This window comes from Schistocerca serialis, chromosome 2 (genome assembly GCF_023864345.2).
Source record: "Schistocerca serialis cubense isolate TAMUIC-IGC-003099 chromosome 2, iqSchSeri2.2, whole genome shotgun sequence".
NCBI lineage: Eukaryota > Metazoa > Arthropoda > Insecta > Orthoptera > Acrididae > Schistocerca > Schistocerca serialis.
In genome coordinates, this window is record NC_064639.1 from 329,772,105 (window position 1) to 329,785,198 (window position 13,094).

Genomic DNA, 13,094 nt, shown 5'->3' on the forward strand with positions numbered 1-13,094 from the left:
TCATCACAACACTTAAAGTTGACATAAAGAGCAACCCATTTTTGCTTAGTTAAAATCCCTTATCACTCAGAAATTTTCAGAAGTGTTTTTGCAAAAATGTCTCACTATAAGCGTAACAACCATCGTCTATCTATAACAAATATTCAATGTCTCTGTTCATTATCTCATGGAAGCTTCATAACGTCCAAAGACGTGAAATTAGTTATTCACTAATTGCAAAAAAAAAGTCACATCCTCAAATATCTTCATTCAAAAATACATTATCAAACAAATGTTTTAGAAATGATGGTTTCTTCATCAATTACAGATTTTCCGGATGTTTTATTTAAGATTATCTAGTTATTCGAGGTAAATAAAAGGTGACAGAAAGTAGCTCTTAATACGTTTAAGCAATTTATTTAGCGGTACAGTAGCAGGGGCACTCTCCCTCTTGGAGAAAATTGCTGAACCACCTTAAAGTTGTGGTAACGGACCCGAAGATATTCTGCCAGGACGTGATGGCTGATGACTTTGAGCAACTATTGGAGGAGAAGTGAAAGTGCTCTTGGAAATAAAATACTGTAGATACCTTGAAGATGCACCGTCCCTTGCTTCTTTTCTTCTTCTCCTTCTTCCCCTTCTTCTTCTTCTTCTTCCTATCCACTATTGGGCCTAGTGCCCTACTACGGTCTCAGTCTATCTCCTTGCTTATTTTCCTACATCTATTGTACCCCCATACGGGAATTTGAGACTTTTTTGAGGGGTCCACCTGGTCTTCATCCGTAGTGTTTGGTCTTTACAAGATGTTATGTAGTTCTGTACTCAGAATTCATTTCTTCAGATCTTTTCCCGTTCCATGGTGTCACTCTAGCAGTTCTTCCCGTGAACCCTATATCTTTAGCCCCCGTTCGTCATCTCTACGTAGTGTCCACGTTTGCCGTAATACAAGGCGGTAGCTTTGGACAGAGTGTTGTGTAGTTTGAGTCTGGTGTACTGCACAACAACAAATTGTCTGAAGATGATATTCAGTAATCCTTTGACTTTTATGAACTTTGTAATGCCTATCGTTTCTTGGTTACAGCTGACGTTGCACCCTAGGCATCCGAATTCTGATTCTCACCTCATGGTTGTACTGCCTACTAAAATTGTGGTTCTGTTGTGATCATTTCCTATGAGGGGCTCGTAGCTGAATTGTAGCAATGCCACCGCCAGACTTGCCATCTTTTGGCTAGCATCCAATTGGTGGGACTAAATGCTTTACTTTAAATTATCATAGAAGGAACAACAACTATAGTATGCATTGAGTGTACTAGTAATGAGTCACGTGGTTTCTTGCCCAGATCTAAGTGCCGATTGGTGTTGTTCCATTCTTATCCCTCGTGTATCCGGTGGAAGGTCAGACGAGAGTATAAATATGTGCACAGTCGATATTCTCAACGTGGTGAGGTATGTTTAGTCACAGAAAGTCGGGCTAGTAATTACTCTAGAGGCATATTTATTACGCTTAATACACGACTTACGTGGTCACAATACAATAGAATTCATTAAAATGTAGCACTGATCATGTCGATTACAACTGCTTTAGCACGAGTTATGTGGCATGAAATTATCATCAGGTCAAATCTCAGCGCAAAAACGAGAAGCAGTCCACATGTTCCTTTGGCCTGTTGTTGTGGTCTTCAGTCCTGAGACTGGTTTGATGCAGCTCTCCATGCTACTCTATCCTGTGCAAGCTTTTTCATCTCCCAGTACCTACTGCAACCTACATCCTTCTGAATCTGCTTAGTGTATTCATCTCTTGGTCTCCCTCTACGATTTTTACCCTCCACGCTACCCTCCAATACTAAATTGGTGATCCCTTGATGCCTCAGAACATGTCCTACCAACCGATCCCTTCTTCTGGTCAAGTTGTGCCACAAACTTCTCTTCTCCCCAATCCTATTCAATACTTCCTCATTAGTTACGTGATCTACCCATCTAATCTTCAGCATTCTTCTGTAGCACCACATTTCGAAAGCTTCTATTCTCTTCTTGTCCAAACTATTTATCGTCCATGTTTCACTTCCATACATGGCTACACTCCATACGAATACTTTCAGAAATGACTTCCTGACACTTAAATCAATACTGGATGTTAACAAATTTCTCTTCTTCAGAAACGCTTTCCTTGCCATTGCCAGCCTACATTTTATATCCTCTCTACTTCGACCATCATCAGTTACTTTGCTCCCCAAATAGCAAAACTCCTTTACTACTTTATGTGCCTCATTTCCTAATCTAATTCCCTCAGCATCACCCGACTTAATTAGACTACATTCCATTATCCTTGTTTTGCTTTTGTTGATGTTCATCTTATATCCTCCTTTCAAGACACTGTCCATTCCATTCAACTGCTCTTCCAAGTCCTTTGCTGTCTCTGACAGAATTACAATGTCATCGGCGAACCTCAAAGTTTTTATTTCTTCTCCATGAATTTTAATACCTACTCCGAATTTTTCTTTTGTTTCCTTTACTGCTTGCTCAATATACAGATTGAACAACATCGGCCCGCATCTCGTGGTCGTGCGGTAGCGTTCTCGCTTCCCACGCCCGGGTTCCCGGGTTCGATTCCCGGCGGGGTCAGGGATTTTCTCTGCCTCGTGATGGCTGGGTGTTGTGTGCTGTCCTTAGGTTAGTTAGGTTTAAGTAGTTCTAAGTTCTAGGGGACTTATGACCACAGCAGTTGAGTCCCATAGTGCTCAGAGCCATTTGAACCATTTTTGAACAACATCGGGGAGAGGCTACAACCCTGTCTTACTCCCTTCCCAACCACTGCTTCCCTTTCATGTCCCTCGACTCTTATAACTGCCATCTGGTTTCTGTACAAATTGTAAATAGCCTTTCGCTCCCTGTATTTTACCCCTGCCACCTTTAGAATTTGAAAGAGAGTATTCCAGTCAACATTGTCAAAAGCTTTCTCTAAGTCTACAAATGCTAGAAACGTAGGTTTGCCTTTCCTTAATCTTTCTTCTAAGATAAGTCGTAAGGTCAGTATTGCCTCACGTGTTCCAGTGTTTCTACGGAATCCAAACTGATCTTCCCCGAGGTTGGCTTCTACTAGTTTTTCCATTCGTCTGTAAAGAATTCGTGTTAGTATTTTGCAGCTGTGACTTATTAAGCTGATAGTTCGGTAATTTTCACATCTGTCAACACCTGCTTTCTTTGGGATTGGAATTATTATATTCTTCTTGAAGTCTGAGGGTATTTCGCCTGTTTCATACATCTTGCTCACCAGATGGTAGAGTTATGTCAGGACTGGCTCTCCCACGGCCGTCAGTAGTTCCAATGGAATATTGTCTACTCCGGGGCCTTGTTTCGACTCAGGTCTTTCAGTGCTCTGTCAAACTCTTCACGCAGTATCATATCTCCCATTTCATCTTCATCTACATCCTCTTCCATTTCCATAATATTGTCCTCAAGTACATCGCCCTTGTATAGACCCTCTATATACTCCTTCCACCCTTCTGCTTTCCCTTCTTTGCTTAGAACTGGGTTTCCATCTGAGCTCTTGATATTCATACAAGTCGTTCTCTTACCTCCAAAGGTCTCTTTAATTTTCCTGTAGGCGGTATCTATCTTACCCCTAGTGAGATAGGCCTCTACATCCTTACATTTGTCCTCTAGCCATCCCTGCTTAGCCATTCTGCACTTCCTGTCGATCTCATTTTTGAGACGTTTGTATTCCTTTTTGCCTGTTTCACTTACTGCATTTTTGTATTTTCTCCTTTCATCAATTAAATTCAATATTTCTTCTGTTACCCAAGGATTTCTACTAGCCCTCGTCTTTTTACCTACTTGATCCTCTGCTGCCTTCACTACTTCATCCCTCAAAGCTACCCATTCTTCTTCTACTGTATTTATTTCCCTCATTCCTGTCAATTGCTCCCTTATGCTCTCCCTGAATCTCTGTACAACCTCTGGTTCTTTTAGTTTATCCAGGTCCCATCTCCTTAAATTCCCACCTTTTTGCAGTTTCTTCAGTTTTAATCTACAGGTCATAACCAATAGATTGTGGTCAGAGTCCACATCTGCCCCTGGAAATGTCTTACAATTTAAAACCTGGTTCCTAAATCTCTGTCTTACCATTATATAATCTATCTGATACCTTTTAGTATCTCCAGGGTTCTTCCATGTATACAACCTTCTTTCATGATTCTTAAACCAAGTGTTAGTTATGATTATGTTGTGCTCTGTGCAAAATTCGACCAGGCGGCTTCCTCTTTCATTTCTGTCCCCCAATCCATATTCACCTACTATGTTTCCTTCTCTCCCTTTTCCTACACTCGAATTCCAGTCACCCATGACTATTAAATTTTCGTCTCCCTTCACAATCTGAATAATTTCTTTTATTTCATCATACATTTCTTCAATTTCTTCGTCATCTGCAGAGCTAGTTGGCATATAAACATATACTACTGTAGTAGGCGTGGGCTTCGTATCTATCTTGGCCACAATAATGCGTTCACTATGCTGTTTGTAGTAGCTTACCCGCTTTCCTATTTTCCTATTCATTATTAAACCTACTCCTGCATTACCCCTATTTGATTTTGTGTTTATAACCCTGTAGTCACCTGACCAGAAGTCTTGTTCCTCCTGCCACCGAACTTCACTAATTCCCACTATATCTAACTTCAAACTATCCATTTCCCTTTTTAAATTTTCTAACCTACCTGCCCGATTAAGGGCAGGCCTGAAGAATTAAATTCCATAAAAATATTAAAGAAGTGCAATCAAGCGTCTATTTTGCTTGGGTATGTGTCATCCAGGTTTAATAACATGGATTTTATGTCTGGTGTCGTCATGCACACGAATTGCTCCCTCACTTTTTCTATGTGGCCATGCTGATTGCCAAGTATATCTAACGCCTCCTTGTTCGGTTAAGAAAATTTTAAAAAAAGTGCGGTTGGATAAACGTTAGTGACCAGTTAGGAATAACAAAGTGATCGTCAGCACACGGAACTCGACGGCACTAGCAGGTTTGAATGGTGAATGACGTGAATACGACCAGGCCCCAAACACGAACGATCGAGTTCCATTACCACACATTCAGCTGCGGCGGAAATCCGTCGCCTAAATTTCTTTTTGAGTCATCAATCTTCTGTCTTGTTTGATACCCGAGCGCGAATTTCTCTCCTGTGCCAACCTCTTCACATCAGACTAGCATTTGAAAACTATGTCCTTAAATAATTGCTGGATGTATTCCAATCTCTGTCTTGCTCTACAGTTTTTGCTCCCTACAGCTCCCTCTAGTATCACGTTTGTCATTCCCTAATGTCTTAATAGACTTCCTACCATCTTGTCCCTTCTTCTCGTCAATGTTTTCCACATATTCCTTTCCTCTCCGATTCTTCGGAGATCCTTTTTATTCCTTTCCTTATCAGTCCGCCAAATTTTCAACATTAGTCTGTAGCACCACATCTCAAATGCTTCGGCTGTCTTCTGTTCCGTTTTTCCCACAGTCCACTACAAGTCAGAGCTGTGCTCCAATCGTACAAAGATTACTAGCGTTGCATACAGCTCACAGAGTTTTCTGCACCAGTGTTTTCGAATGATATTTATGATGTAGCTTACCCGGCAGAAAATCCTACAAGCGCCAGTACAAGCGTACCGTAAAGATGCGCAGTACAGAAACGATTTATTTATCATTATAGAAAACAATCGTTCCTTCTTAAAGCCAGACGCTTGACTATACATATACATTAGTATCTCCAGGGTTTCCAGTGGACGACTTGCCGGAAACCAGCAGATAAACAGAGAAATGACACCTGTTAGTTGACAGAACGCCTCTCCAAGTTTCGATTTATAATAAACGTCATGTAAGTGAAGTAAAGCGTACCACTAGCTGCTGGGATGTCAGAACATACAGGCAAACATCTACTTCACATTGTCTCATCGAATTAGTTTGCATCTGCTGACAGGCATCTCAGTGAATTGATTTATAAAGTGGACTTCTGTCATTGCTCCTTCCTGGCAACTTCCTGGCGGTTTCAATGAATGTACAAACTGTTACGCTGGTATTGCCATTTGCCGTGTCGCAAACGGTACCCATATTTAGCCATACTGAGGTGAACTGGAAACTTGAAAAAATGTGTTTTTTAAAAGTGTAGTAGTTCTCGTGCAGTCGTGTTCTGAAATCCTGGAGGTACTTGTGAATAGCCCTATATGTAAATCTACAGATGGGAGATTACAGTATCGAAACTTTAACTAGCATCAATAAGTCTGCTTCGATTCTCGTTTTATTGACGATGGTTACATGGTACTACACCACGGACTATTAGATGGACAGTATTAGGTTATCTGACATTAGCAACTTGAAACTAGAAAAAAATGCAATTACTGTATCACACCATTTGTATAACAATTAATTGTAATTCCAATAAGGTCCAGCTTTATGAATCGTTCTAATTTTGAGCATATAAAATAATCACTTGCAGACGGTTATTTAGGTCTCGTACACCTGTCTCGATCAGCTTGTGGGACTTATCTCCACCCTCCGAGAAAGAAACGGTCTTGAACTACATCTTACGGTAAAAGAAAAGCCATATAATCGATTATCAACTCAATATTATTCAAGGTGAGTTATTGTAAGCGAAACTAATCAGATCTATTTATTTTTGTATACGCTGAAACGCATACATCGCGTGCCTTGCACCAACCTTCGATTCACTCCGATTGGCATAGTCTGGAACGTTATACCTGAAAACAATGAAGTATTACGTAAACAGCAACAGAAGGATTGATTTAATTGTAAAGCCCGACCGCAATGGGGACGAAAAAAGTCACCGTGGTATAAAAAGCGCAGGAGAGAAATAACCGTAGCCTTTCTCTCAGCCATCGGTGCTCACACATGAAATCGTCTGTCACCAGAGTTCAGATTATGCTTCGCGTTTCTCGGTAGCTGTGCGCAAAGGAAAACTATATCCGTATCGTGCACCTTTTACATACGACCGGCACGAAAGTGATGTTTACGTAGCAACTTTGGTGTAACAATGCTGTGTCGATAGTATGCCACAATCGTCTATGTAATTTGAACGTAACTCGTGCGTTCCTGGAAGGGCGTATTCCTTTATTATTTTATCAATCTCTCATGTGGAAACCATTTATCGTAAATCTGAAAAAGCTACGTTTTATCGCTCTTATGTTTCATTCTGTTGGAAGCCAACTAAGACTCGAATATCATATTAGTGTACCCCTTTTCATAGAATAGTGAAGCTGTGACCTCGAAGTACAAATAGCGTTTCTGTCTAGTGTTCGCTCAGTGACCTCTGCTTTTTTTATATGAACGATTCCAGGCTGTAAACTTCAAATCGCAATGAGACCACGTAGGGAAAAACTTTCCATTAGCAAAGAATATTCCCTGGAAGTCCATATTATTACTCAAGAATAATGTGCAAGTAAAGTAAATGAGCGTCCAGATTTCGTTATGAGCAACGGGTCTTCCTGTAGCAAAGATAAAATTAAGTACATAAAATCATGAACATGAAATGTCCGAGGAAGCTTTCATACACTTTCCGTTCTTCGGCTATCGTTTATGACAGTGATATACTGCTGTTACCTCGATGTTTTAGTTAGAACATGTATACCAAGTTTTATAATAGAGTTAAGCGACATGTTTTACTTAAGGAACAAAATGGTTCAAATGGCTCTGAGCACTATGGGACTTAACATCTATGGTCATCAGTCGCCTAGAACTTAGAAGTACTTAAACCTAACTAACCTAAAGACATCACACAACACCCAGTCATCACTTAAGGAACATATATTTCCATATGTGACTCATGTTATCTAAAAATGGGGTTTTCTTTATACAATCATCTATCAAATTTAGTGACCCTGTGACGCCTTCCGCTTTTACCTCGTATTGTATTATTTTAGTCTCCGTTTGACGGAGAAGTGCCGCTCCCTATTTATATGTTTCTAGATCGAAAGAATATCGTCGGTAAACTAATTTTGTACTGTCCTACAAGCGAAATCACATGCTTAAATCGTGGAGCACACACGAGCTTACGGCAAGAGTTTACTTTAGTGAGTGCTTTCGAAATCATATATTCTCTGTGCTGTGTAAATATGTGTCGTAGGAAACACGTAAGGCCCATAAAACTTGCACGACATTGTGGCATGTCAGATGTGATACGAATCTACCGGTAACTATAATGGAAAAGTTCCCTGCGCTTGCACACTATCGTGAATATCTTTATTGCCTTTACGGTGTTGCCTGAACGGTATTTTTCGAGACACAGGAAGGCACAGCACAAAACTGAAGTTTCCTCTAAGAACATTAGGAACGCCAGTCCGACCTGAAGGGCACGACCTTACCACCTCTTTGGATATACGATATGTGAGTAAGGATTGCCAATTGCCTACTAGAAATGTTTCTAATATATCTCTGGAAAATAACTGCAGTTTGAAAACATTGAGAGTAAATGTCAGAAACGGCACAGAAAAGCTGGAAAATGTTCCTGCGTAATACCAGTCGGGAATGTAACGTAAACGTGTTAACTTAAGAAACTGAACATATTTTATTTCCAGATTACAAATGAAAAAGTGAAATGTGATATGTTTCCTCCAGCAAGTACTCGAATGTATTACCGACCTTGTTCCAAGTAGTTTATAGAATAAATTGGAATTCCAATGAAAGTAGTTGCTGACAGGTGTGAAAATTACCGAACTATCAGTTTAACAAGACAGAGTTATACTAACACGAATTCTTTACATGAGAATGGAAGAACTAGTAGAAGCTGAACTCAGGGAATATCAGTTTGGATCCCGGAGAAATGTAGGAACACGCGTGGTAATACTGATCCTACGACTTATCTTAGAATATAAGTTAAGATAAGGCAAACCTACGTTTATAGCATGTGTAGACTTATAGGAAGCTATTGACAATACTGACTGCGTTATTCTTTGAAATTTTGAAGGTAGCTGGAGTACAGTACAGGTGGTGATAGGCTATTTACAACTTGTACCGAAGCCAGACGGCAATTATAAGTGTCGTGGGGCATGAAAGGGAAGCAGTAGTTCAGAAGGGAGTGACACAGGGTTGCAGCCTGTGTTCAGTGTTATTCAATCTGTACACCGAACAACTTTACAGGAAACAACAGAAAAATTTGGAAGAGTAATTTAAGTTCGGGAGAAAAGTAAAAACTGTGAGGTTTCCCCAAGACGTTGTAGTTCTATTAGAGGCAGCAAATGACTTCGAAGAGGAGTTGAACGGAATGTACTATGTCTTGAAAGGAGAATATAAGGTTAACATCAACAAAATCAAAACAAGGATAGGGGGCTGCAGTCGAATTAAATCAGGTGATACTCAGGGAATTAGACTAGGAGACGAGACACTAAAAGCAGTAGTTGATTTTTGTGATTTGGGCGGCAAAGTAAGCGCTGATGGTCGAAGTAGAGAGGATATAAAATGTAGGTGGACAATGGTAAGAAAAACATTTCTGAACAAGAGAAATTTGTTAATATCGAATATGGTGTCAGGGAAGTTTGGAAATATTTGTGTAGAGTGTCACCATGTATGGAAGTGAAACAAGGACAATAAACAGTTTAGACAAGAACACAGCAGAAGATTTGAAATGTTGCTACAGAAGAATGGTGACTAATGAGAAGATAGTGGAAGGAATTGGGGAGAAAAGAAATCTGTGGCACAGCTAGACTGAAAGAATGGTTCAGTTTATTCGCCACGTTCTGAGACATCAAGGGATCACCAGTTTAGTACTGGAGAGAAGTGGGAGGGGGGGGGGGGGATCGTAGAGGGAGACCAAGAGATGTATAAGGTAAGAGGATTCAGTAGGATGTTGCTTGAAGTAGTTATTCGGAGATGAAGAGACTTGCAGAGGATCGAGTAACATGGATAGCTGCATCAAACCTGCCCTCGGATTGAAGACCAAAGCAACAACAATGTTCTAAGCAGTTACCTGGATCCATGTGCATGCGTTTTCTCCAAACTTTTCTTTCGGATAGGCGAATATTTGGAAGCAATAATTCGAAACTAAGTATGCAAGAAAGGAAATACCTACAAAATCTCTGCGACTGCTAAATCGTAAGGTCACAAATCGTGGGGAACTGGACAAGGAGCGAATGAAATTTTTCGGAGCTATAACTGTTGCGGACCCAAATTACTCGTAAAATTTGGAAGTTCTCAAAGAAATATGTTTCTTATCTCTACGCAGTATTAACAGTGCTGAACAAATTAATGAGTCAAAACATCATGAGCACCTGTTTAATACCTAGTTGGTCCACATTTAATATAGCAGCGATTCTGCGGCTGTGGATCAGACAATCCTTGTGTAAGCTACTGGGGGTATGGGACGGCACCAGATGTCTAATGGCAAGTCACGTATTTCTCGATTGCGGGGAGGTTGTTTCTGAGCACTTAGTTGGCACCCAGTAGCGTCCCGTATGTGTTCCGCAGGTTTCGTATCAGGTGAATATAGTGGATAACACATCGACGTGAGTTCACCACCACGCTCCTCACACCAAAGTAGTACGATTCCCGCTTTGTCACACGGGTAGCTACTATGGTGGGAGATGCCATCGATGTCAAGGTAGATATCAAGTTTGAAGGGATACTGGTGGTCCGCAATAGCGTTAACGTAGTGCGCAACTTTCAAGATGTCTTTGATTAGAACCGCAGGTCACATGGGTGCACAGGTGAATGACCCCCTTACCACAATATTGCCCCTACCAGTCTACGCCCGTGGAACGGAGCATATTTCCAGCATGTGGTCGCCCATGACAGTGTATCCGGACACGAATCGTGTACGCACAATTGAGGAGCTATGAGCATTGTTCATCTTCTCTAGTGTGAAACGTAACTCCTCTATTGAAAAAGTGCTCATAACTTTTAAGACATGCATTTTAGAGCCCATGTCAACTACGATTTTGTTTTCTTTTATTGGTTAGTACTACCACCTCTGAAAGTTGCGTACCCTAAACTCTTGGCAACAACATTACCGCTACGCGTATTCCACTGTCAGAGGTAGCAGAATGATTTTCGCCTGTAACTTTGGACCTCACCTCAAATTGTTAAAGTTTACTTGATACCGGCTAACAATAAATTATTTCAGTCTTCGAACGCATAGCTCAACGTACTTGGATTATATATATATATATATATATATATATATATATATATATATACAACATTTTTAGCGTTTCCTTTATTATATATTTTAACCACAAGATTACATTATACTATCTCCATGTGCACTGATATACTACTTAATTTTATTTTATGTACACTGAACAGCCAAAGAATCTGGTATACCTGCCTAATATCATGTAGGGACCCGTGAGAACACGGCGTGGCATGTACTCGACTAATGCCTGAAGTAGTGTTGGGGGGAACTGACACGATGAATCTTGCAGGGCTGACCGGAAAGAGTACGAGGAGATGGAGATTTCTTCCGAACAGCATGTTACAGGACATCCCAGGTATGCTCAATAATGTTAATGTCTGGGGAGTTTAGTAGCCAGCGGAAGTGTTTAAACTCAGAAGAGGGTTTCTGGAGCCACTCTGTAGCAATTCTGGGTGTGTGGGTTGTCGCATTGTCCTGCTGGAATTGTCTTAGTCTGTCAGAATGCCCAATGGACAGAAATGGGCGCAGTGATCAGATAGGACGTGTCACCTGTCAGAGTCGTATCTAGACGCATCAGGGGTCCCATACCACTCCAACTGCACACGCCTCACACCATTACAGAGCCTCCGGCAGCTTGAACAGTCCCCTACTGACATGCAGGGTCCATGGATTCATGATGTCTCCACACGCATATATCCGCTCGACCGATCAGGGGACATGTTTCAAGTCCTCAACAGTCCAATATCAGGGTTGACGAGCCCAGGTGAGGCTTAGTATTCCATCATATATTACGTAAGGAACTGGTAATACTTTTTTCCTTGAGCTACTATTCTGCGGTCAAGATGCAGACAGAATGGCGGCTTCACTGACTGCCTTGAACCCCTAAATGAGATTAATTATTACCATACAGCTACGCTTCTGGAGGCGGACGATTAGGTTTGTCATATACTTACTCGTCCTGTCAGCTTTTCCGAGCTCACGTCAGAGCATTGATAGCTAGGCCGGGATGAATTTGCAGCACGTGAGTTTCTCGGTAGTACACAAGTGCTCTGAGTTACACCTGGTCGCAATGTATTGTGACGTTGACGGTTCTATGCTCCTTGGCTGTGATCAGTGTAGTAATCCTGTCTGTTCGCAACGTTCGGCTTAATTTCAGCAATATTGCTCAGTGGCTTACCGGATGAGCACATCGCCCGAACTGGCTTCCATTGCCTTGCCGTGGCTGTAAATAAAGATTTACTATTAGTGTGCCGAACGTTTTGGGGGCGCAGCGCAGGGAACTGTAAGCAGTACATTATCTTCTTTTACATTTGGTATGAATTATCCTTCAGAACCACATTATAAATATCGTTTTTGCATCACTGTAAATGTTTAATGACAAAAATCGTTGCTGAAGTGTAGTTAACTTTAATGTAAAGATTCCCCTACTCCGTGCCTATCGCGTAATGGAGGCAATATGTCTGTTAGTTCAGCATGATTATTCCATTTACGTGAAATGTTAACATAAATCAGCTAATGTCTCAGACATTCTATGAATCAGTAACATTGTGTTTTAGGGCATGCTGTATGTTTCTGTAACCACCAATTCGCTATTTTTTTTTTTTTTTTTTTTGTGGCAGTTGGCTACATGTATGAATGTTTTTTTTTTCGACCTGCGTTCGGAGGAAATGGAAAACACATTTAAAATCAAAATCGTTTTATTTGCAACATTTATCTACATCTTCTAGCTGCTGTACACAGTCACCCCTACAACTTAGATATTTGTCGTAGCGTGGTACCAATTTTACAGAACCCTCGTCATAGTAGGGAACCACTTGCGATTTCTGCTACGTCCATAAACTGGTCTCCAGCTCCTTATTTGTGCTGTCCTGTTAGCTGGCAGTTCGTGTGAGTGAAGAGATAAAAAGGAGAGAAAGTGAGGTCTGGGCTATATTGTGGGTGATCAAATACGTGTCTTCAAAAAGGTTGCACGGGCTTCTTCGTTGCACCTGCTGC